Source organism: Mirounga leonina, unplaced genomic scaffold (genome assembly GCF_011800145.1).
Source record: "Mirounga leonina isolate KUSES-001 unplaced genomic scaffold, KU_Mleo_1.0 Mir_101664, whole genome shotgun sequence".
Lineage (NCBI taxonomy): Eukaryota > Metazoa > Chordata > Mammalia > Carnivora > Phocidae > Mirounga > Mirounga leonina.
The window spans coordinates 14,482,641-14,507,771 of NW_023270175.1; the positions used below are offsets into that span (position 1 = coordinate 14,482,641).

The 25,131-nt window shown below is 43.3% G+C and overlaps 1 protein-coding gene, 1 long non-coding RNA gene, 1 other non-coding gene and 1 pseudogene across 5 annotated transcripts in view; 3 read left to right on the forward strand and 1 right to left on the reverse strand.

Moving 5' to 3' along the window:
* Positions 1 to 14: 14 nt before the first annotated feature.
* LOC118012609 lies at positions 15 to 23,226 on the reverse strand. Its single transcript, XR_004679760.1, has 3 exons — positions 23,143 to 23,226; positions 21,738 to 21,821; positions 15 to 54 (listed from the first exon to the last, which is right to left on the reverse strand). It is a non-coding gene; the product is annotated as an uncharacterized LOC118012609 (long non-coding RNA).
* On the forward strand, positions 1,935 to 2,333 carry LOC118012598 (annotated as a pseudogene).
* On the forward strand, positions 9,078 to 9,184 carry LOC118013735. Its single transcript, XR_004680110.1, has one exon. It is a non-coding gene; the product is annotated as a U6 spliceosomal RNA (small nuclear RNA).
* Positions 22,838 to 25,131, forward strand: part of XIAP (X-linked inhibitor of apoptosis) — a 76,906-nt gene continuing 74,612 nt past the window's right edge. Inside the window, exons 1-2 of one of the 3 annotated variants that reach the window (XM_035008310.1) lie at positions 22,838 to 22,963; positions 23,233 to 23,359. The gene's annotated coding sequence lies outside the window, so the exon portion shown is untranslated. Of the gene's footprint in view, positions 22,964 to 23,115; positions 23,360 to 25,131 lie in introns of those variants that run through there. The other 2 variants (XM_035008294.1, XM_035008303.1) reach the window with 2 other exon arrangements.

The following is a 25,131-nucleotide window of genomic DNA, read 5'->3' on the forward strand; positions in this document are numbered from 1 at the left end:
CTCCCCCTGCTTGTGCACGTTGGTTCTCTCTCTCTGATAAATCAGTCAATCAATCTTAAAAAAAGAGAGAGAAGTAGAAAGGGCTGGCTTTGGTGTTTAGGATGGAAGAGAGAGATGCAGTAAGTTATAAGGGGGACTTCGGGGAAGGACCCAGTAGAAAAGGAGTGAATGAAGAATGAAGAGATAGAAGAGAGGGTTCTGGATGGGGGCTGGGTCCAGGCATGCTGCAAGGGGGTAAGGGTGAGGTCTCAGGTTAACCAAGTCTCTCGTTCATTATCCTAAGCAACTAAGAACACTGAGTCAAATAAGGACACCAAGTCCCTGTTCTCAGGGGCGGCAAGTATACAGATCCTCAGCAAAGATTGTCCTGTGTCTTGCTGGGTAGAGGGACAGGGAGGATCCTGTCCTGAAGGCAGTTGCTTCAGCTGGTGCTGGAACGAGCATCATGGTCTGTTCTGCTGAGCAAGTGGGGGCATGGGATGAGGCTTGGGGCTGTGTCATGGTAGGCTGAGCACTGGGCAAGGATCTATGTCCAGGTCTGACTGGGGAGGCCCTTCTTGTAGTATCCTGAGCAATGGCTCAGATATGACTCATGTACTGATGGTTCCTGGTATGCCAAATTGGGGGGCTGTGACTTGGTCCTATACCCTCTGAGGTTGCATTGTCTGTACCAAGTGGTCACCTATCCAACTCCTAACCTAGGCAGGAGACTACGGCTCAGTATGCAGATTAGTGGTCTGGTCACCCCAACTGTCCAGTGACTTGCTGAGCAGAGAGATGTTCATGAGCTGTTTTTGGCTGAGGCTGTCTCTTGGTTCACCAAGCTGTGGTATAGCCCCCAGTTTGGTCTGGGCTATCTCCTCGTGTGTGAAGCACTGATATAGGGAGAAAGAAATGCCTTTCCCTGGGCAGATGCTGCCTCTTAGGGTTCACAGTGGTGGAGTGGATGTTGACCTTTTTCTGGGAAGGATTAGGCAGCGATGGTGCCAAGAGGGGATGAAGGTATATGCCCTAGACCCAGTGGTAGCTGAGAGTGGGGTTCTCCAGATGGGCTGAGTAATGATCTAGCTTTAAGTGTTTATCTTTGTGAGGGCTTTGTCCTGGTGTGCCCAGTCCTGGTGTAACCACAAAGCATGGTCTTGGAAGAGAATGTCTTCTGGTCTTCTGGCACTCGTTTCTGTCATCAAGTTTAGATGAAGTCATACTGGATTAGGGCAGGCACTAAATCCAATTATGACTGGTGTCTTTATAAGAAGAGGAAATTTGGGGCACAGATACACAGAGACACACAGAAAGGAGAATGCCATGTGAAGACAGACAGAGATTGGAAGGATGTATCTACAAGCCAAGGAATGCCAAGGGTTGCTGGGAACCCACACAAGCTAAGAGGCAAGGAGGGAATCTTCCCTAGAGCCTTTGGAAAGAGCAAGGCCCTGCTGACTCCTTGATTTCAGACTTCCAGCCTCCAGAACTGTAAGAGAATAAACTTCTGTTGTTTTAAGGGACCCAGTTTGGGGTAATTTGTTACAGCAGCCATAGGATACTAATATACCTTGCTTCTACTTCCTTTCTTTTTGTACAGACCTTGCTTAAATGCTGAGGATTTCTTTCTATTTCCCTAGAACGTTCCTCTTTGGGGGCACCTGGGTGGTTCAGTCGGTTAAGCATCTGACTCTTGGGTTTCTGTTAAGGTCATGATCTTGGGTCTGGTCGGGCTCTGCACTCAGCAGGAAGTCTACATGGGAGATTCTGTCTCTCCCTCTCCTTTTGCCCCTCTCCACACTCGTGTGTGCATGCCTTCTCTCTCAAATAAATAAATAAATAAAAATCTTAAAAAAAAAAAAAAAAGATTCTCTTTCCCTGCCACCACCGAGTCGCATGGAGGTGGAAGGTCGCGTGCAGTCAAGATTCGGCTACACTCGTAATCCACTACCATGGCCGAGGAAGGCATTGCTGCCGTAGGTGTAATGGACGTTAATACTGCTTCACAAGAGGTGCTGAAGACCGCCCTCATCCACGATGCGATGGCCTAGCATGTGGAATTCGCGAAGCTGACAAAGCCTTAGACAAGCACCAGGCCCATCTTTGTGTGTGTGCATCCAACTGTGATGAGCCTATGTATGTCAAGTTGGTGGAGGCCCTTTGTGCTGAACACCAAATCAACCTAATCAAGGTTGATGACAAAAGAAACTAGGGGAATGGGTAGGCCTCTGTAAAACTGACAGAGGGAAAACCCTGTAAAGTGGTTGGCTGCAGTTGTGTGGAGGTTAAGGACTATGGCAGAGTCTCAGGTGAAGGATGTCATCAAGGAATACTTCAAATGCAAGAAATGAACAAATAAACTTGGTTCTTGTTCCACAAAAAAAAAAAAAAAAAAAGGAATGTTCCTCCTTGGACAAGTGAGTATAATTTAGCCAACCGCATTTCATCAAACATCCGTATTTCTCAAGCAGCTGTGACTGTTAAAATACTACCAGTATATGTTAGTACCTATTGAAAATAGGACTAAGATTTCTTTTTTACACCATAACAAGTGAATTTTAAAATTTCCCACTGATTTAAAGCACAGCAACAGGGGTGCCTGGCTGGCTCAGTCAGTAGAGCATGCAACTCTTGACCTCAGGGTTGTGAGGGTGTTGGGTGTAGAGATTACTTAAAAATAAAATCTTTAGGGGCGCCTGGGTGGCTCAGTTGGTTAAGCGACTGCCTTTGGCTCGGGTCATGATCCCGGAGTCCTGGGATCGAGTCCCGCATGGGGCTTCCTGCTCAGCGAGGAGCCTGCTTCTCCCTCTGACCCTCCCCCCTCTCTTGTACTCTCTCTCTCTCATTCTCGCTCTCTCAAATAAATAAATAAATCTTAATAAAATAAAATAAAATAAAATCTTTAAAAAAATAAAATAAAATAAAATAAAGCACAGCAACATCTTTTATTCTGAGAGACAAAGAACTGAAAACATAACCAGGGAAGTGTTTTGTGTCAATGCCGCTTACTCAGTTTTTTCATCTTATTAATTTTGTTAGTACAGTTTTAATCCATTTTTTTAATAAATAAGTTCATTTTACATTTTAGAGGTTTATTATGTTATTACTTAGAATTAAGTTTCTAGCACTCACATATTTGAGTTCCAGGTACTATATTTGATGGAGGGAAAGCAAATATACCACATTATAATTCCATTGCCTCCCCTTCTTTTTTAGAGTTGTCTGCTATCCTACACAACACTCCTTCTTTTTGCTTCATCCCTTTATCAAACACTCCAACAATATGGCTTTTGCTATCCTAAGCTCCCCCCGTTCATTTCTCCTTTTGCCAGTCCCCTTCCCCAACCCAATTTCTCTATTCCCTCTTCCTACCTACTAAGTATTATTAAACTCTAAATCATACTGGCTGGTGGTTGCAGAGATAAAAATACAAAGTCGGGCTCTCTGAGCTCCATTATGGGTCAGAATGAATGGCCCTTAAAGTTCAACTCAGGAAAGGTATAACCTCTGGGTCTAAGGCAACCCCCTAGCTAGCAAACAGTTTTCCAGGATCCATGCCTCACTTAAAACTTACTGCTTAAGGAAAAAAAAAAAAAAAAAAACTTACTGCTTAAGGTTATACCATGTGATGGAACCTGTTTATTCTTTCACCTTTTTTTTTTTTTAAAGATTTTATTTATTCATTTGACAGAAAGAGACACAGCGAGAGAGGGAACACAAGCAGGGGGAGTGGGAGAGGGAGAAGCAGGTTTCCCGCGAGCAGGGAGCCCGATGCAGGACTCGATCCCAGAACTCTGGGATCATGACCTGAGCCGAAGGTAGACACTTAACGACTGAGCCACCCAAGCGCCCCTCTTCTTTCACCTTTAGTAGCTTGCTAGTCTGTCCTTGCTTAGATCCCAGCTCCTGTCTGTGCCCTCATCCATTGCTAAGTGCTGCCTAGCTGCACACCACCTACCCAACGCCACACCATCTCCCCAGTTAAAACTTTGCCCAACCCCTGTCAGTTGCCTTGACTACTTCTATGTCCAACCAGGACTTTGACTTCTTCACAGGGAGCTCTTTAAAACTCCAATTTAGGGGCACCTGGCTGGCTCAGTCAGAAGAACATCAACTCTTGATCTCGGGGTTTTGAGTTTGAGCCCCACATGGGGCACAGAGGTTACTGAAAAATAAGTAAATTTCAAAAAAATAAAAACCCTCCAATTTATTGAGTCACATGTTGTGCTAAATGCTTCACATCCACTATTTCATTTAATGCTCACAACCATATGAGATAAGAATTACCCCCCTCACCTTCAGTCACTGACCGTGCTTTCCATTGTACAGGAAATAATGAGGACATCAACATACGCTTCTTCAATTTCCTTCTTCTCCACCTCAAAATCTCTCTGGATCTTGAAGTGCTTCACTTCCTTTATTCCCATAAATGGGCAGAGACAGAAATAGAGGGGCATCCGAGAGACAGACATGGTTGATCCACGGTCTCAAGGAACTCAGACCTTAATGAATTCCATGAGGATCAACAAGAACTGTCTAAAAGGAAGTACCAAGAGGGGCGCCTGGGTGGCTCAGTTGGTTAAATGGCTGACTACTGATTTCAGCTCAGGTCATGATCTTGGGGTTGTGAGATCGAGCCCCGCACTTAGCGGGGAGTCTGCTGCTCTCCCTCTCACTCTCCCTCTGCCCCTCCTCCCACTCTCTCTCAAAAAATAATCTTAATATAAAAAAGGAAGTACCAAGAGCCTGCCAAGAAATTTCAGAAAGCTGTCATCCAAAGAGATGTTGACATCAGAAAACAAGGAGCCTAGTAAAGTTTGGGGCCTAAGAGTATAGCATTTCTGGTGGGGCAGCTTACTGACTTCTAAAAACATTCTTTTTCACATGCGGTCAGCCAAGGTGTAGAGGCTTTCACTCTTCAGCCTTTTCAAGGCACTACTCATCTTCTGCTCCCTGTCTTTTCTACCTGCCAGGGTTAATCACTCAGATGGCTTTGATTTTATCCCTGCAACTCCCTGATGAGTTTCAAAATAATGACTCCAAATGTCCCAGTCTCCCACCAAAACCAAGGGCCTCAGCCTGCCTTAGCTTTGAGGAAAGCTAATACCCCTCTTCTTTACATTCTACTGTATTTGGCCACTATCCAAGATGAAGCCCCTCTGATCATCTATCCTCTCTCTTCATCTCCACACTTTGCTGTGTTTTGTCACCCACCCAAATTCCCACTGCACCTCTCCCTCTCAGACCTTTCCACTTGGCCCTAGAGAATTCTCACTCAAAGACAGACAAACCTTCTTCCATGGAAACACTCCCATTTTCTGGCCTTAAATGAAACATGGTTCTCCCCTCAAGACACCACTTCCCTGCATCTCCACATATCCCAGGACCTAGAGATAGGGTTGGCATTCTCCTACCACTTCATCACTACCTCTAAGCCATAACTCTTCCAACATTGCTTCCTTGAGGTTCATACCATCCATTCATTTTCTCTTCTTCACTGTGGTCATCTAACAACCTACTGGTCAGTGTCTCTCTCTTTCTCTCTCTCCCTGTCATTCACTGAATGTTGCCACTTGATTCACAGTCTTCCTCTCTAACAAATTGGCCATCATCCCAGATATCTTCAGTGTTCCTATCAACAAACATCCATCTTGGGCCCCTAATGTGCAGGTAGGGGAGTCTAGGAAGGCAGCATTTGAGCAGCCTCAGCTGAATGAAACTTGTGGTTTTTCTGGTGGTTGCTCAATATGAAATGGCCGCATTTGAACAGGAACTCAGCCTTATGGTGTCCAGGATAGAGTCTAGGATGATTGTAGGTGAGTAGAATTTCAATAGATTTGAATTTTTCTCAGCAGCAGACTTGGTCTCCAAGTATCTGAGACAGGGAGATTTCTGGGAAAGAGCATTTAAGCAAGAGTTGCAGCAGACTGAGTCTAGGCTTATCTGGCTGGCAGTACTGCATTCACATTATTTTTTTTTTAAGTAGGCTCCACGCCCAGCACAGAGCCCACTGTGGAGCTTGAACTCATGACCCTGAGATCAAGACCTGAGCTGAAATCAAGAGTTGGATGCTTAACCGACTAAGCCACCCAGACACCCCCACATCAATTCTATTCAAAGATACTGCCTTCTGAATTAATGTTTCATGATGTTGATAAGTACAAAATATTTTTTTAAGATTTTATTTATTTATTTGAGAGAGAGAGAGCAAGAGAGCATGAGCCGGGGCGGGGTGGGGGGGGGGGGGCGGCGCTGAGGGAGAAGGAGAAGCAGGCTCCTGGCTAAGCAGAGAGCCCAACACGGGGATCCATCCCAGGGCCTTGGGATTGTGCCCTGAGCCAAAGGCAGCCACTTAACCACCTGAGCCATCCAGGCACCACACAAAATGTTATTTCAACAAATATTTCCTGAGAACCTACTATGTGGCAGGCACTGCCCCAAGAGCTGAGTAAAGAAAAAAAAAATCCCTTACCCCATTGCTTAAATCAGTTCACAACTATTTAACATAAATAATTCATATGTCAAGTTAAAATAATGATACTTCAGAGGGTTGTTGTGTTTTAAGTGAGATGATTCATATCATGCTAATAGCTCAATAAATGATAAGTAAATGGTAAAGAAGTGGGGCTATTAAGAACTCTGCACCTCCCAAGTGTAGCCACCAGGTGTCAGGATCCCCTAGCTAAACCCTACTAGGTCAAGGGTGACCAGGTTGTCTACCCTCTCCAAACACCAGCAGAAGAAGCAAAGGACCTTGAGGTGACTCTTCGCCCCTCCCCTATTCCTGATTAGAACTACTTAGGTGCAAACATCTCTTAGTACCGATCTTAGGTGAGAAGTGTGTGCCTACAGAGTGAGCCCAATCCAAAGCATTCTACCATCTCGGTTAGGCACCACAATTTGGAAATGACCAAGATCTGGTCAGGGAGAAGCAGAAAAGGGACATTCAAGGTAAAGAGGAGCAAAGCAAAGCGGATCCAGGGAGAAAATCAAGTAGGAGGAGGAAAGAAGATACTGAGACGGAAAGATAAAACTTCTCTTCCTCATTCACCTCTCCATGGCCTCACCCAAAGCTTTGCTAGAGACGTCTCATTTAAGCCACCAGCAACCTGAAACCCCCACCTCCCAGGCTCCTGCCACACGTCATATCCCTTCTTAATCCTTGTAATCCCACTGATTCTCTAGCTGGCTTTCTCCCGGATATATTTCAGAGAGGAGCTTTAGAGTCCCTGCAAAGAACTCCTCATTCTTTTTTAGCCCACGTAATTTCTACTTTGTATCTGAGCTGCCATATTTTTTCAGACTGCCCTTCTCTCCTCATTAGAAGCTATATTTCCATTTTTTGAAAGATGCCTTCCCCCCCTTAAAATAGCCTCTTTGACTTTGCCAACTAACCCAGCTGCATATTTTATGTCCCAAGTGCCTAGTATTTTTGATCATTGGCATACATTTTCTCAGGCTTCCAATACGTTATGTTGAAAAGAGTCCACAGGCTTCCTGTGGGTTATTGACTTTTTGAATGTTAGTCTTAATTTTTCCTAATGCCTTGTAACATGTGGCATACCCAAACAGGAATGGGCCTTGTTCAGACACCATCCCGAAGTAGAAGTGTTGACTTAGTGTGCTCTCTCTGGACAGAAACCTTGCTGCAACCATTATTTAGACCCAACCACCAGTTGAGAGCTCTTAACACAGAGAGTTTTGCTTAGGAATTTCTAAAGAAAACCCGAAGAACTAATTGAGAAAATGAAGCCTACACTCTATAAAGGACAAAATAATAAAATTAAAGCGTACTGCAATTAACATAATAGCCAAACTTGTGAACTACCACTAATCCATTCTCTCCCTTGGCAGTGTGGCAAAGGGAAATGAATCTATTTCTAGGACAACAAAAGATTCTAGGAACTAACCTCATACATCCAGTTACCTAAAAAATCTGAACTTGGAATTCCTCCAAATCATGATCGATCCAGGTCAATGCCAGATCACGCAAGAGAGGCTTGAGTCCTTGCATTCACCGCTGCTACTGTTTCTAGCCATTGTCAATAGAGAAATAGCCTTATTATGGAAATGGCTCTCCCGTGGTGACACTGCACATATCCACGCAGGCAAAGGCTTGAACTATCTGAGTTGTGGCGGAATGCCTGTGAGCCTCCTGAAACACAAGAGCATGGGAGGTCGTCTCCCACTCACCTCCCTATCTTTTCTGGGAGGCTGTCATGAGACAGTTTCTTATCACCTCTCTGGTTTTGATAGGATATGAAGCTCTCTATGCTATGCGTTTGGAATAGAGCTGCAGAGGGGCACCTGGGTGGCTCAGACATTAAGAGTCTGCCTTCAGCTCAGGTCATGATCCCGGGGTCCTGGGATCGAGCCCCACATCGGGCTCCCTGCTCCGTGGGAAGCCTGCTTCTCCCTCTCCCACTCCCCCTGCTTGTGTTCCCTCTCTCGCTGTGTCTCTCTCTGTCAAATGAATAAATAAAATCTAAAAAAAAAAAAAAGAAAAAGAAAATGTCTAAGTCTAGAAGTGACTTGCTGTCTCTTTACCAGCCAAATCAGTCAGGCCTTGGCCTTGCCTTGTCTCATGTGTAAGCTTGACAAGCCTTGAGCCATTCCACACAACCAAGGGGTGATTACATCCAAAGCATGATGGGTTGAGGCTACAGCTGATTCCACTGACGAGGTCAGCATCCTTCTACCCAGTGGAAGCTGTTGCTGTTTCTGACACTAAGTGAGGGGCCAAGAAACTAATTGGCTCCCCTTTTTTAAAAGGTTGCAAATCCGAACAAAAGAACATTCCACAAAGCAATTTGCCTAGGCTCTTCAAAAGTCAATGTCCTGAAAGGCACAAAAAAAAAAAAAAGGCTGTGGAACTTTACTGGACACTAAATGAAGTGACAACTAAATACAATCTGTGACATTTGAGTGGCTTCTAGATGGAGTTTTAAACACCTCGAAAAGACACCATTACAATAATTAGAGAAATTTGAATACAGATTATAAGTCATAATAGCGTTATAACAAATGGTAAAATGAGTGGGATTGTTGTATTGTGGTTCTGTAGAAGAATGCTTCTGCTCTAGGGAACACATGCTGCGCTCACCTCAGCTGCACGTACCCTAAAACTGGAACGACACAGAGAAGATTGAGCACAGCCTCTGCACAAAGTGACCCACAAATTTGTGACGCGTTCCATATCTTTAAAGATCCTTATTTAAAAAAAAAAAAAAAAAGGAAACACATGCTGAAGTATTCAGGGAGTCCGTGCAATTTACTCTCAAATGATTCAGGAAAAAAATAATGTATATTTACACATAGATAAAGCAAATATGGCAACATGCTGACAATTGATAAAGGGCATAGAGGTATTCGTTGTATGATTCTTACAACTTAATATCTTAAATATTTCAAAATAAAAAATTAGGAGGAACCATGCTGCAAAGAACATTTTGCACATATCTTATTGGGCACATGAAACTCTAGGTTATATACTAGAAGTGGAATTTCTAAGTCATAAAATATGAGCATCTTTAGCTTTATTTGATATTGCTAAATTACTCTCCAAGGTACCAGTTTTTACTTCCACCACATTTTACCACATCTTCACACAACACTGTCAGTTCTTGTTTCTGCCAACCTGATGGGTGTAAGATAGTATCTCATTACTGCTTTTTTCCTAACATTTTATTACAAAAAGAAATTTAAACATAAAGTTTAAAAAAGGGGTGCCTAGGTGGCTCAGTTGTTAAGCTTCTGCCTTTGGCTTGTGTCATGATCCCAGGGTCCTGGGATCAAGCCCACATTGGGCTCCCTGCTCGGCGGGAAGCCTGCTTCTCCCTCTCCCACTCCCCCTGCTTGTGTTCCCTCTCTTGCTATGTCTCTCTGTCAAATAAATGAATAAAATCTTTTTAAAAAAAAAAAGAAGTTTAAAAAATTATGCAGTGAATTCAGGTGGTGGCTACATGAGCATTTTGTCATATTTGCTTTATCACATGTCTATCTATCCCTCCATCCATAATTCAATTCATCATATTTTGTTATGTATTTGAAAGTAAATAAATTGAAACCATCTTTATACTTCACCTCTAAACACTTCATCATGCATATCATTGACAAGAGTTCAACATTTGCTTACAGATTTTTTTTTTAATTTTTATTTATTTGAGAGACAGAATGAGCGAGAGAGAGAGAGAGCACACATGAGCAGGGGCAGAGGGAGAGGGAGAAGCAGACTCCCTTGCTGAGCAAGGAGTCTGATGTAGGGCTCAATCCCAGGACTCTGGGATCATGACCCGAGCCCAAGGCAGACGCCTAACCAACTGAGACACTCAGGTGCCCCTGCTTACGGATTTTTAAGGTAAAATATATACACAGTGGAATGCCCAAACCATGAATATGTATTTGCTGAGTTCTAACAAATGCACATACACATGTAACCCAGACCTCTGTAAAAATATAGAACATTACCATCACCACTAGAAAGCTCCCTAATTTCCCTCCAGGCCAACCCCTGCTCCCACTTCCACCAGGTAACCACTGCTCTGATTGGTTTTTCCATGATTAGTTTCGTCTCTTCTAGATACAATATGCACTTTTTATGGACAATTTCTTTCACTCAGCATGCTTTTGAGATTAATACGTGTTTCCCTCTATCACTAGTTTGTTCCTTTTCTTTTTTAGGACTTTATTTATTTGAGAGAGAGAGAGAGAGCACAAGCAGAGCGAGAGGGAGAAGCAGGCTCCCTGCTGAGCAGAGAACCCTACTTGGGACTCGATCCCAGGACCCTGGGATCATGACCTGAGCCAAAAGAAGATGCTTTAACCAACTGAGCCACCCAGACGCCCCTAGTTTGTTCCTTTCTGTCGCTGAGTAGAATTCTATTGCATGAATATGGCACAGTTTGTTTATCCATTTTTCTGGTGATAGACACCTAGTCTCTTTTCAGTTTGGGGTTATTATGAATAAGGCTGCTACAAACATTCTTGTCAAGTATTTTTGTGGACAAATGTTTTCATCTCTCTTGGGTTTTTATTGTTTTAATCTGCATGTCTCTGATTACTAGTGAAACTGAACATATTTTCTCTTTTTTTAAAGTTTATTTAAGTAATCTCTACACCCAACGTGGGTCTTGAACTCACCACCCCCAGATCAAGAGTTGCATGTTCTTCCAACTGAGCCAGCCAGGCACGCCAAACATATTTTCATATTAGCCATATTTTACTGTATATATTATCTACTTTTATCTTTTGTTCATTTTTCTGTTAAGCTGTTTGTCTTTAATCTTTTTTCTTTATGAAGCAGCTCTCGGGACACCTGAGTGGCTCAGTCAGTTGGGCATCTGACTCTTGGTTTCAGCTCAGGTCGTGATCTCATGGATAGAGAGATGAAGCCCTGCATTGGGTTCTGTGCACAGTGTGGAGTCTCCTTGAGATTCTGTCTCTCCCTCTCCTTCTGCCCCTCCTCCAAGCACGCTTTCTCTCAAATAAATAAATCTTTTAAAAAAGCAGCTCTCTTTAAGTTTTATTTATTTAAGTCACCTCTACACCCTACATGGGGCTCGAACTAACAACCCCAAGATTAAGAGTTGCATGCTCTTCTGACTGAGCCACCCAGGCACCCCAAGAAGTGCTCTTTTTATTCTGGATGCTAATTACATATTTCTTACATGTTGTAAATATCTTCTCTTTGTTTATAGTATCTATTCTTACATAGAAGTTTTAATTTTTAACACCATCGAATTTACTAATTTTTTTCTTTTACAGTTGTACTTTATGCACCTTGTCTAGGACAGTGATCTTTGGTCTAGGGTACATATTCCCTGAAAGTATGTGAAGACTTTTAAGGTGTTTAAGAGTATGGACGGCTTTGAAGGAATTAAGTTCTAGATTCTCAATTGCCATATCTATTCTTTCCTAAAAGTGAAATATTTCAGAATGCCTGTGTGGTGGCCTCACTCTGGGTCTCCTTTTCCACCTTTCCTTTCACAAATGCCTATATCCCTTTTCCCCAGTATGAATCTTAGTATTGTTCATTCCCTTAAGTATAAAACATCTGGTGAGCCAAACAAAGGGGCAAATCAAAATATTGGTGTTAAAAGTGTACATACTGTATTTATATGAGATTATAAAACAGGGAAAATGAATTCCTAGTGAAAACAGAACAGTGGTTGCTTCTGGGGTGGGAATGAAGATTCTCTACTTCAAACAAAAAAACACAACAGCAAATAACATGCATGTTGAAGTTTTCAGGAGTGAAGTGTACTAATGTCTGAAACTTACTTCAAAATGCATAAAAACATAACATGGGTTAATGGAGGGTATAGGGGCCCAGGGCAGGCTGCCCCAAGATGGGCCACTTTGGCATAAAGATTATTTCAACTTAAAAGTAATCAAAACCTAGGAGATGCAGGAAAGGCTCTCTGGGTTCCCCACAACAGCCTAAATTTACATTGGAAAGCAGAGCCTGTACCAGGAAGAGAGCTATTTTTTTTTTAAAGATTTAATTTATCCATTTGAGAGAGAGAAAGAGCGAGAGAGAGCGAGAGAGAGAGAGCGAGAGAGAGCGAGAGAGAGCGAGAGAGAGCGAGAGAGAGCGAGAGAGAGCGAGAGAGAGCGAGAGAGAGCGAGAGAGAGCGAGAGAGAGCGAGAGAGAGCGAGAGCGCGCGCGCGCGCGCGCGCGCGCGCATGAGTTGGGGGAGGGGCAGAGGGAGAAGCAGACTCCCTGCGGAGCACAGAGCCCAATGTGGACCTATCTTGGGACTCCCTGATCATGACCTGAGCCGAAGGCAGATGCCCAAACAACCGAGCCACCCAGGTGCCCCAGGAAGAGAGCTATTAACAGGAACTCCCCTTTATGTAAGGAACTTAACCTGCAAAATAGGACAACCTTGTTTTTCTAAACATCTCCCTTCACCTTCCTGCTGATGGCCTTCTCCTCTTTGTATCCTCAGACCTCTCCTTAGTTCACGTAAGCTTCATGTTGCCTCGCTGTCTTTGGAATCTCCAGGTCTATAGATTTACTATACGTACGCCTATTAAATTTGGTTTTCTCCCATCAATCCATCTCATGATAATTTGATTCTAAGTCCACTTCGAAGGACCACAGGGCAGCAGGAGGCCTTCCACCCCAACAATGGGTAGACAGAAAAAGAGGTATTAAAGTGAACATAACAAAATGCTAATTACAGAATCTAGGTGCCAAGGATATGGACATTTGTATACAATTCTATCAATTTTTTTACTTGTTTAAAACAAGTAGATGCTGGGGGCACCTGGGTGGCTCAGATGGTTAAGCGTCTGCCTTCGGCTCGGGTCATGATCCCAGGGTCTTGGGATCGAGTCCCACATCGGGCTCCCTGCTCCTTGGGAGCCTGCTTCTCCCTCTGCCTCTCTCTCTCTGTCTCTCATGAATAAATAAATAAAATCTTTAAAAAAAAAAAATTAAAAAAAAAAAAAAGTAGATGCTGGGATGCCTGGGTGGCTCAGTTGGTTAAGCGTCTGCCTTTGGCTCAGGTCATGATCTCTGGGATCTGGGGTTCTGGGTTCTAGGATCGAGTCCCATGTCAGGCTCCCTGCTCGGTGAGAGCCTGCTTCTCCCTCTCCTCCCCACTTGTGCTCACTCTCTCTCACTGTCTCTGTCACTATCTGTCTCTCTTTCTCAAATAAATAAATAAAATCTTAAAAAAAACAAGTAGATGCTGAGGAAGCTTCCTCTAATCAAAGTCTCGTGTCTTTTTCTGCTTCTGAGAGACAGGTCCATGAGAACAAAGCAATGAGAGCTGTGGGTGGCAGTGCCTTATATCATCCAGGCAACAAATTCATGGCAAGGCTCTGCCTCATCTATCTTAGAATTAGAATTCAGAATTGAAATAGTTGTTACAAGGAATGCATTAACACGTTTTTATTTGAACTGGAAAAAAAAGTCAGACTTTTTAAAACAAAATAAGTCTTATTTGACTTTTTTTTTATGATGAATAGGACTGCCAGTTAGATTATATAGTGGGCATTTCCTATAAATTGAATAAACTCAGATCAGTAGCTTCAAAAACTATATGAAAATATATTTAAAGTTCAAGATAAAATAGAAGCATTTATTTTAAAATTCTATATTGGCAAATATTCATTCAAATTAACAATATCTTAATTTTTCCAACCCTTTCTGAGTATATCAGGTTAAATAAGTTACCACTCAGTGAAAAAGTAAAGAGGTACAGTTATTAGTCATCTAAAAAGTCTTTTTAGTATAGTTCCTAGAAGGTGAGAAAGTAAATAACTCTAATGAATGAGTAACAAATCCTTTTACAAGTCAGGTGGTTTCCAATCCTTTGCTTTCAACAAATTTGAAGGAAAATCTAATCAAGTAGCCAGACAAGAGATCATAAAAAGACATTTCTGATAGATCACTATGTGATTTTTGGCAAACAACTCAGAAAGAGCTCAAATAGTTAAATTACGATGCTATTACAATACTGTTTATATTTTCAGATGCTTACATGTTTGAACAATTTTCTCAGTGCCTCATAAAAACAAAAATAGAATTGAAACTGAACTCTCATTCCAGCAACAGGTTGCATTCATCTATCCATAAGTACATGGGAGGGGGAAAAAAAATCCAGCTCATTCAAGGGTGCATTTCCAATAAAATTTGACTTTGATGTTTTCCATTCATTTATCAAAATGTATAAAAAATTTATGTTTTGAGCAATTTTATACCAATAACAGTTACAAATAACTAAATCCAGAGAAATTTTTTTAATAGCTAAGAATATGTTTATAGGACATTTGCTAAGAAATTGTTTTATATTCACATTTTTGCTACAAAGAAATATGACAGGGTGATCAATAAAGGACTTTTAAGCATAAAAATATATCACATCAAGGTAAAATTCTATGGGGGAAGCGGAACGGAAAAATGAATTAAAGACAAAAATAGATAAAAATTTTCTGGCTATTAAAGAGGAGCTTATCCCTTTAATTTTCAAATGGATGACAGTGGGTATCAAATCATTATGGTATTTAGATTTCATTTAAAATAGTGATAGATTTGGTTTTTATGCCACCATTTATAATATATTGGAAATTACATCCTTTGTAATTATCTTAACTTATAACGAAAACATTTTTATGTCACATTAAACATGTAAAAGTGGATCCATAATTTTTCAAAATTCTTTGAGGGATATGAGAGCAAACAGCATGAAAACCAGTGGTCTAAGAAATCATTTCCTACCCTATGATGAAATTATACTCTCTTGTATTTTCTTTATTTCTTATTTTTTTAAAGATTTTATTTATTTATTTGAGAGAAAGAATAGAAACAGGGAAGAGGAACAGAGCGAGAAGCAGGCAGGGAGCCTGACAACAATGTGGGGCTCGATCCAGGACCCTGGGATCATGACCTGAGCTGAAGGCAGACGTTTAACTGACTTGAGCCACCCAGGCACCCTCTCTTGTATTTTCTTTAAAAATGTCAAAGTTTGAGGGCACCTGGGTGACTCAGTTGGTTTAGCATCGACTTGGTTTTGGCTCAGGTCGTGAGCTCAGGGTCCGCTTTCCCTCTCTCTCTCCCTCTGACCCTCCCCCCGCTCGTGCTTATTCTCTCGAAAAAAAAATAATAATAATAATAAAATTTTTTTAAATGTCAAAGTTTTGCCTTTCACATTTCTGTCTCTAATCAGCCTGGAGTTGAGATTTCCCCAAAACATAGCCCAGATAGACACAGCACCAGAATCAGCTGGAGCCTGTGGGGAAGCTTTACATCTCCCCCAAACATAGCTTAGCTTTCCTGACTCTGAATCACGGGAGTGGGGAGTATCCAAGAATTAGTAGTGTCAAAAAGCTGTTCAAGTGATTCTGGTTCACCATCAGGTTGGGGAAGCACTGACTTATATGATAGAGGCCAAACGATTTATTTATTTTTTTTTTTAAAGATTTTATTTATTTATTTGAGAGAGAGAGAATGAGAGACAGAGAGCACGAGAGGGAAGAGGGTCAGAGGGAGAAGCAGACTCCCTGTCAAGCAAGGAGCCCGATGCGGGACTCGATCCCGGGACTCCAGGATCATGACCTGAGCCGAAGGCAGTCGCTTAACCAACTGAGCCACCCAGGCGCCCCAGAGGCCAAACGATTTAATGTGCCATGCAAGGTGTTAGAGAATGGTCTGTATTCCTCCCAAAATTCATGTTGAAGTCCTAACCCCCAGTACCTCAGAATGTCACTGCATTTGGAGATAAGGCCTTGGAAGAGGTAATTAAGTTAAAATGAGGTGATTAGGGTGTGCCCTAATCCAATACGACAGATGTCTTTATTGAGAAGAGATTAGGATGCAGACATACCTAGGGGGAAGACACAGAAGACGGCCATCTGCAAGCCTAGGGGACAGACCTCAGATGTAAACCTGCCAACACCTTGAACTCATACTTCAAGCCTCCAGGACTGTGAGAGAATAAATTTCTGTTGTGTAAGCCACCGGTCTGTGGTATTTTATTATGGCAGCTCGAGTAGACTAATATACAAGGATTTTATCTGGGCCCTGACTACCTCTCTAGAGCCTCAGGTCTCTTGTCAGGCTCCATCCATCCCCCCATTACCACCTACCCACACCTCCGGCTTACTAGTTTTGAGACCTTGGGCAACCTAACCTCTCTGTCCCCAGTTGTCTTACCTGTAAAATGGGGATAATAATATCACCTCCCTAGAGCTGCATGATGATTAAATGTGATCATCTATGTAAGGCACTGAACACAATGTGAACATAAAAAACACTCAGTAAATGTTAGCGGCTACACTCCGGCCATAAGGCATTAACTGCCATTCTCCAACTGCATGTTGTTTTGTTCTACCTCCATGAGTCAGCACATCAGCTGACATGTCTGCTTAGAATGCCTTTCTTTTTTTTTAATATTTTATTTATTTGACAGAGAGAGACACAGCGAGAGAGGGAACACAAGCAGGGCGAGTGGGAGAGGGAGAAGCAGGCTTCCCGCCAAGCAAGGAGCCCGATGCAGGGCTCGATTCCAGGACCCTGGGATCATGACCTGAGCCGAAGGCAGACGCTTAACAACTGAGCCACCGAGGTGCCCCTTAGAATGCCTTTCTCCCACCATGTCAGCTAGCTAACTCTTGGTTGTCCTTCTGAAGTCCGTGTACAGCCAGCTCTGATTCACTCTTCTCCCTCCCCCCGCTTCTAGAGCTCTCTAATTCCCACAGCACTCTGCTTTTCCTCTACCAAGTGAGATGCCATCGCAGGGTTTTCGGCAGAGGAGTGACCCGATCTGGCTTGAGTACCTACCATATGCCAGGCACCATTTTAGGTTCTGAGTCAAGATGAGAATAAAAAGAACACTTAACTTATAGGGTTACTGAGAGGATTATGAGAGACTTAAGACAGTGCCTGGCATATGGTAAACTCTCAGGAAATGCTAACAATTATTATCTATCTACATTCAGGACACTTCCTCACATCTATTGACATCTGTGGCCTTTGGCTCCTAGTCTCCCTTCCTAAACATAAATCCCATTACCATCCTGGGTGATGATACCGCCAACATGCTAGCGCCTCTCCTGGACCTCAACTCCTGTAGCTTTCACCTCCACCCTTCTCCAGATACACCATGACAATATCCTGACCTTGACGTTGTTGTTGGACTTTTGCAGACTGAATCCACTGTGTACAACCAAAGGAATAGATTAGAAAGCCCAGGCGGAATTTTCCGTTAGCTTAAGTTGAGAGCGAGCTCTTCTGTCCCTACCTCAAACAAGCAAAAAGTCTCTTCTGTATGACTGAGTCCTGGAAGATAAAAGCAAAGGAAAAAAGGGAGGGCTGGCTGGAGATGCTAGTTTTGCGGGCACGAGATAAGGGCAGGCATCTCTATGACTGCTCAAAAGAGAGGAAATTACAGTTGCAGTCTTTCTGGCAGCAAGGAGGGAGGGAGAAGTTAGTGATTAAGACACCTGAGCAGGTCAGGAGACTGAGGGGCAGGTGCTGCTGATAAACACTGTTCAGCATGAATGACCTTCACAGAGGCTGTTCTCTGGTGATGAGTCAAGAGTAAGCCTATGCAGGTGTGTACTCCTTCCTGCCAGAAAGTACATAGCTCTGGGGGCAATGCCTGGAAGTCAGGGCTCACCCCACCTTTCTTCACTCAAAACAACTCTGCTCTTGATTTAGTTGGGCTTCCAATTACAACTGCATTTGCGAAGTGTTTAGTGCTAAACCTTGGCTTTTCCTCTCAGCAGATAACTACACATGTTACTTTCCACGGAATCCAGCTGCCACTGAGGTGTCGTGACCACCCTCAAGATTCTTCTCTACTTATCTACATCTCATCACTTTTAGCCTCTAAGGATGTATCCTTTTTCCTATTCAAGGTTAATGCCACTACTCATGCTTGATTCCATCTCTTTCTCAGTCCTGCTGCGTCTTTATGCTATTTTCCTTTCTCCATATTAAGTTGCTGGAGTATTTGGCAATGGTTTAACATTGGCAATTTCATACGGTTCAAGCTAATATACCTTCGTTCTTTTCCTCTCTAAATATTCCTTCTCCTCGACCAAAAACAATTACAACAAAACATCCTTTTACAGACAAGAGTAACCTCTCTATATAGATTGTATTTTTCTAACATCACACCTCTTGTGTCCCTTCATATAAAACCTAAACACCATACCCCAGCTGTATCAGCTATATCTGCCTTTGCTGGTCACATCTCCCAACTGATAATTCACCTAACAAATACTTACCAAGGGTCTGGCGTGTTTATCAAATTTTTATTCACTCATTAAACAAATATCTTCTGAGTACCTACTCTGTGCCAGACACTGTTCCAAGAAGTACTTGGGCTAGATCAGTGAACAAAATAAAAATTCCTGTCCTCTTGGAGCTTATAGTCTAGTAGGAGTTGGTAGCAGACATACAATAAACAAACACAATAAAGAAAATAATCGGGGTGCCTGGGTGGCTCAGTCGGTTAAGTGTCTGCCTTCAGCTCAGGTCATGATCCCAGCGTCCTGGGATCAGGCCCTACTTCGGGCTCCCTGTTTAGCAGGGAGCCTGCTTCTCCCTCTCCCTCTGTCCCTGCCCACCATTCGTTTTCTCTCTCTCTCACTCTCTCTCTCAAATAAAATCTTTTAAAAAATAACCATATAGTATGTTCCAAAGTGATAGATGCCATGGGGGAAAAAAGTAGAGCAGGGGAGATTGAGAATGCTATGAGAAAAGCTGTAATTTCAAATATGGTGGTCATGGTAGGCCTTATTGAGAAGGTGACAATTTTTTTTTTTTTTGAGAAGTTTACAATTAAGCAAAGACTTGAAGGACAAGCCATGGATATATCTGGGGGAAGTGTTCCGTGCAGAGTGAATAGCAAGTCCAAAGGCCCTGAGGCAAGAAAGCTAAAGGAATAAGGGGAAATAGGAGATGAAGACATAAAGGTACAAGGACCCTGACTGTGTAGAGCCTTTGTATTAGTTAACTACTGTTGGGTAACAAATTGCCCTAAAATTTAGCTATTTAAGGGGTACTTGACTGGCTCAGTCGGTGGAACATGGGACTCTTGATCTCGGGGTCATGAGTTTGAGCCCCACGTTGGGCGTGGAGATTATGTAAAAAAATAAAAACAAATAAGTAAAATTTAGCTATTTAAAACAGCAATACACAGGAATTTAAGAGTGGTTTGGCTGGGTGATTCTAGCTTTGGGTTTCAAGAGGTTGCAGTCATCTGAAGTCTGGGCCTGAAGAATCCTCTTCCAAGGTGGCTCACTCATGTGGTTGACAGGTTGGTGTTTGCTGGTGGTGGGGGAGGAGGAGATGTGAAGAAGGGGAGGACTCAGGTTTTCCCCGTGTGGCCCTCTCTACATGCTGTTTGAGTATCCTCATGACATAACAGCTGGCTTCCTACAGAGCAACCAATCCAAGAGAGAGGGAGGCAGAGACCACAATGCCTTTTATGATCTAGGCTTTTAAATCATATGCCATCACTTCCACAGTATTCTATTAGTTTACACAGGTCAGCTCTAGTTCACTGTAGAAGACAACTAGCCAAGGGCATGAAGAGCAAGAGGCAAAGATCGTTAGAGATCATCCTGGTGGCTGGCTACAACAGCCTCTGTAGGTCATTACACATCTGTAGCTTTTACCCTGAGTGAAATGGAGAGCCATTGAAGGGATTTGAGCAGATAAATGACAATGAGCTTACTTATTAGGACAGCTCTGGCTGCTTGTGTGAACAGAGTGGAGAGGGGCAAGGATGTAAGCTGGAAAACCAGTGAGGAAGCTAAAGTGCAAAAGAGAGACAGACCAGGGTCATAATGGTGTCGATGAGAATTGGTGGGATTCTGGATCTATTTTGAAAATTGAGATGGACAGGATTTGCTGATGAACTGGATGTGGGATAGGAGAGTGGGGGGCGGATTAAAGATGACTCCAAGAGTTTGGGAGAAATGACAAAAATGAGTTAGACATAGATTTTACCATAAATGAACTTAAGGTATAGGTGAGATAAGACATGTACACAAATAGGGGCGCTTGGGTGGCTCAGTCGGTTAAGCGTCTGCCTTCGGCTCAGGTCATGATCCTGGGGTCCTGGGATCGAGCCCCGCGTCGGGCTCCTTGCTCTGTGGGAAGCCTGCTTCTCCCTCTCCCTCTGCTGTTCCCCCTGCTTGTGTTCCCTCTCTCTCTGTCAAATAAATAAATAAAATCTTTAAAAAAAAAAAAAGACATGTACACAAATAGCTATATTACATGGCAGAAAGCACTACGATCCATAACAAAGGCACAAATTCAAGTGCCAAGTGAGATGAAAAAGTTCTGGAGGTACTCAATGCCACTGATCTGTATACTTAAAAATGGTTAAAATGGTAAATTTTATGTTATATACTTTTTTTTTTAAGTGATCTCTTTGCCCAACATGGGGCTGGAATTCACAACCCGAGATCAAGAGTTGCATGCTCCACTGACTGAGCCAGCCAGACGCCCCTATGTTACATACATTTAATTACAATTTTGAAAAGGTGCTAACAAAACCAAAAACAAAAATTCAAGTGTCAAGAGAGTTCAGAGGAGGAAGAAGAGATGACCTCCAGCTAAAGGAATCAGAGAAGGCTTTGAGTAAGGGCAGTCTTTCTACCCTTGAGACATTTGAGTAAATGAATGGAAGGCAGGAAAGCTGGGGATGGGCAGGCGCACAGTTCATAGTTGCGTTTTGTTAGAAGATAGGTAGTGTGCACTAAAACTGCAGGCGATGACTGATGACAGCCTTCTGTGACCATCTCAAGCGACCTCAAGGAAGAATCAAAAACAGGAAGAACCGGAAAACCAAGTAAGCAGAGACAGGCAACCAATAAACAATCAAACATGATAGAAACCTAAAGTATTAAGAAGACCTAAGGGTCTTTCTTGTGTCTATGTGGAAATCAATAAACCTTAATATCTTTTAAACCTTAATTTTTACAACCGTAACAAATTATACCTTTTGATGCACAAGTATTTGGACAGCTGCTTGCAAGCAAGCATACCCTTTTCCCCTTTTGTATATATAATCCCCGGTAGCTAACGAGCTTCAGAGCAGTTCTTCAGAGCCATCTGAAAGACTTTTCCCAGGCTATAGTACCCAGTAAGACAACGAATAAAGCATTTACTATCCTACTTTGAGGATGGTTTTCTTTTAGTTGACTGGAGGGTGCCCAAGGGAAGAGTGAACATAAAGCTAAGGAGTTTTAACATTATCCGGGAAGTAGTGTTGAAGGGTTTAACTCACATGGCCTTGTGCAGGCTGTACTGCAGGGGACCAGTCCTAGGGATAGAGAGGCCAGTCAGGAGACCAGGTAATGGTCAGACACACCTGTAATCAGAAGATCTAGGTTTGAATCAGTGTTGCAGCTCCCACACGTACTAGCAGTGTGACTTTGGGCAAGCCACCTAAACTCTCTAAACCTCAGTGTCTTCATCTGTAAAATGGAAATAATGGTAGTTACATATTTCATAAGATTGCTGTGAGAATTAAATGAGATAACTATTTGCTTTGCAATTCCTATTACTGCAGTAAGTCAGATGTGAGATTCTCAGAGCTATGACAGTAAAAGAGGATCGGAGGGAATAATATTTAGCAAAAGCCTAACAACCAAAAAGAAGTCTCGTCTCTCCTTCCTCCAAGTGCCCTTTTCAAGAGCAGCAGCATTTGAGGATGCAGGTGATACTCACAATCTTCCTCTTGAAATGAAACACTCATTCAGAACCTCTTATGTCACTACGCTAGCATATAAGGGAGCCCAAGTTTGTGAAACAAAATTCATCTGTCTGTCTGACAATCTTACAGCATACTCGAAATAAATCCAGGATATGATCAGCATTTTATGTACCAGATTTCCGGTTTCCCTGCCTTCTAATTTCTTCCCTATTCATTTTCCTTTATCTCTCGATCCCCTTCCTGTCCCAACTGAATGTCTTTTTCCTTTTATCCTTCCCATCTAGGGCACAGACCATATTCTAACCTCAGTTCCCTCATTTATTAGCTGCATGCTAGTGGAGGGGCTTGTCCTCTCTGGGCTTCAAATTCCTCTGTAAAATGGGTTTAATAAGAGAGGGCCTATCTTACAGGGTTGTCAAAATAACAACAAAGAAACGTCATACGTCTATCACAGTGCCAGGTCTACAGTGAGAACTCAACTTGTTCGCTCTCTTTTCATCCTTAATTTTACCTCTACTCCCCAACTGGTCAACACCAGAGCCCAGCAGGTAAAAGCGTGGGAAAAAAACACCTCGAGGCTAAAGAGGAAACGCTTGAGCTGGGGGCGGGGACTGCGAGGTACCCACTGCGCAGGCGCATTTGCTAGGTCAGGCTCTGGCTTCCAGCTGGGGGGGGGTTGGGGGGGGGACGAGGGCTTCGATTGTCCTGGCTGCCCCCTTCCGACCCAGGGAAGTGGCGGAACCTTGACTGCGCCCTGGGAGGGCTCAGCACTAATCAAGGACGCCAGGGCCCGAAGGGTAAGTTCGAAAATGGCGGAGGGGGAAGAAGGAGGGGCCTTGCAGGGCGGGAGGCTGGTCCCCGCGCGGGGGCGGTAAAAAGGAGTCTAGCGGGAGCCGGGGGCCCCCGTGGCGCGGCCAGGGCCATGAGACTGACCGACCGTGGCCGGTGTCTGTTTGAGGCCCTGTCGTGGACGCACCTCGGGTTCCCCGACTCGGGGCTCCTCCGGGCGATGGGCGGGCTGGTGGGTGCGCCTGCGGGAGACGAAGGGACTTCCGTTTCCTTCTAGGCTGGGGCCCGGCCGCAGAGCGGAGTTGGCATTTCCAGATTGGGGCTCGGGCCGCCCCTCCTCCAGGACCCTCCCCTCCGGACCGCGCAGGGCGCCGCGGGCGATCCGGGCTGGCTCTTCTGGCGCGGTGGGTACTGCCTGTACGGGCTTCCTCCTCCTCACCCCCCCTCCCCGCGGGCCCCGCGCTGCGGGGGAGGGCGGGAAGGCCGCCCCTGTGCGGCGCGGGTGGCCCAGCCGCGGCTCCTTGCCCAGGTTCCCGGGAGCGCCGAAGGAAGGCGTGGGTGGGTGGATGGCTTCGGGCCGGCCGGGTGCCTTCTTAAACCCTGTGACCCCTAAGGTAAATCGAGTCAAAGAACTTTTTTAATGATCAAAGGACCGCCCCCTCCCCACCCCCCAATCTGATGCGTGTGGCAGGTATGGAAGTGGGTGGAGTGTGCCTGGCGAGGGCTTGTGAAGCAGAAAGAATAGGAGCCAAAGAGCTTCCGGAAGAGGAAATTAGCTAGTAATTCTTTCCAATCTTTGCTGCCCTAGTCACCTCCCCAGCATATTCTGTGAGTAAAACAGAATTCAATCTAACTTTCAGTTTCATTATTTTAACTCCATAATACACTTAATTGTTTTCGGGAGGAGGAGGGGGTGGTTATTGCTGAAACTAAGCAACAGCCCCCTCCATCTCCAAAAAAAAGAAAAATGTCAATCAAAGCTCTGTAAAAACCTGTCCGATTTTAATAATCTACTACTTTGTTTTCAAATATAATTATGTCACTAGGTCTGTCACACTAGACCTTGATAGTCAATGACGCATAGAAATGTACTCTTGTAAGACTGGAGGTTGCTATAGTGTTTGTTTCTTCTCTTTTTTTACTTCGGATTTCTTACAACCAGGTCAAGAGAACACTTAAAGACGGCCATTTTAGGACTAAAACATTTTACAGTTGGAAGGGATCTTAGTCCAATCCTCTTATTTTACAAAAGCGGAAACTAAGGCACGGGAAGATTTCATGGCTTGCCTAAGGCTACTCATCTACTTAGATTAGAGCCCAGCTTGTCTGGCTCCTTGCTTACCGCTCTTTGTGAACAACTGCTGCACATAGCCTCCAAGCAAGGAAATTGAACATTTAACCTACCCCACACTTCGGAAGCGTATACCATTTCGTACCATACAACTGTGATACTACTTTCGATGTATTTAACGTGTTTATGAAGCCAATGCTTGAGATATTTTCCCCATCATTCAAGAAGTGGCAACAGTTTAGGTTAAGATTTATACACACGTACATATGCATATTTGAATATGCTCAGATAATTTCTTGAAGGACACAAGAAAAATGTGAACAGTGGCTATTTAATGGAGGGATGGAGATGGGTGGGATGCTTTTTAATCTGCACTTCACGTGTGGTCTAATGTACTGGTTGAATTTCTTACGATAAACAAGTATTGATTTTATAATTGGAAACAATTTTTAAAATTCACACACCTACGTGTATATCAACATAAGTGTTTATCAATGGTATGTAAAGACATACATGCATTTATGTATCAGTGGTCTGTATTGTAAAATCCAGTATGGTTCCGGTCAGCCCACCTGGCAAAGCAGGCCTGATTATCAGATGCTCACATTTCTTTTCTTGTTTTCTCCAATTGCCCCTAATATAAGATGGTAAAAAGAATATATGTTACTACTGATCTTTATATATTTTTAGAAAATGTGCTAAACTTTTCATTATCCAATAATATAGCAAACTGTAACACTCAAGATATCCAATTTGATTCAATGAAAAAATCTGAATGTAGAACCTTTGTGGATAAGAATCATTTTTAAAAATTAAGATTGGAAGGGTCTCTGGTGATTAGTACTTCACCTCTTTTCTTTTTATGAATAGGTTAACTAGGACTCA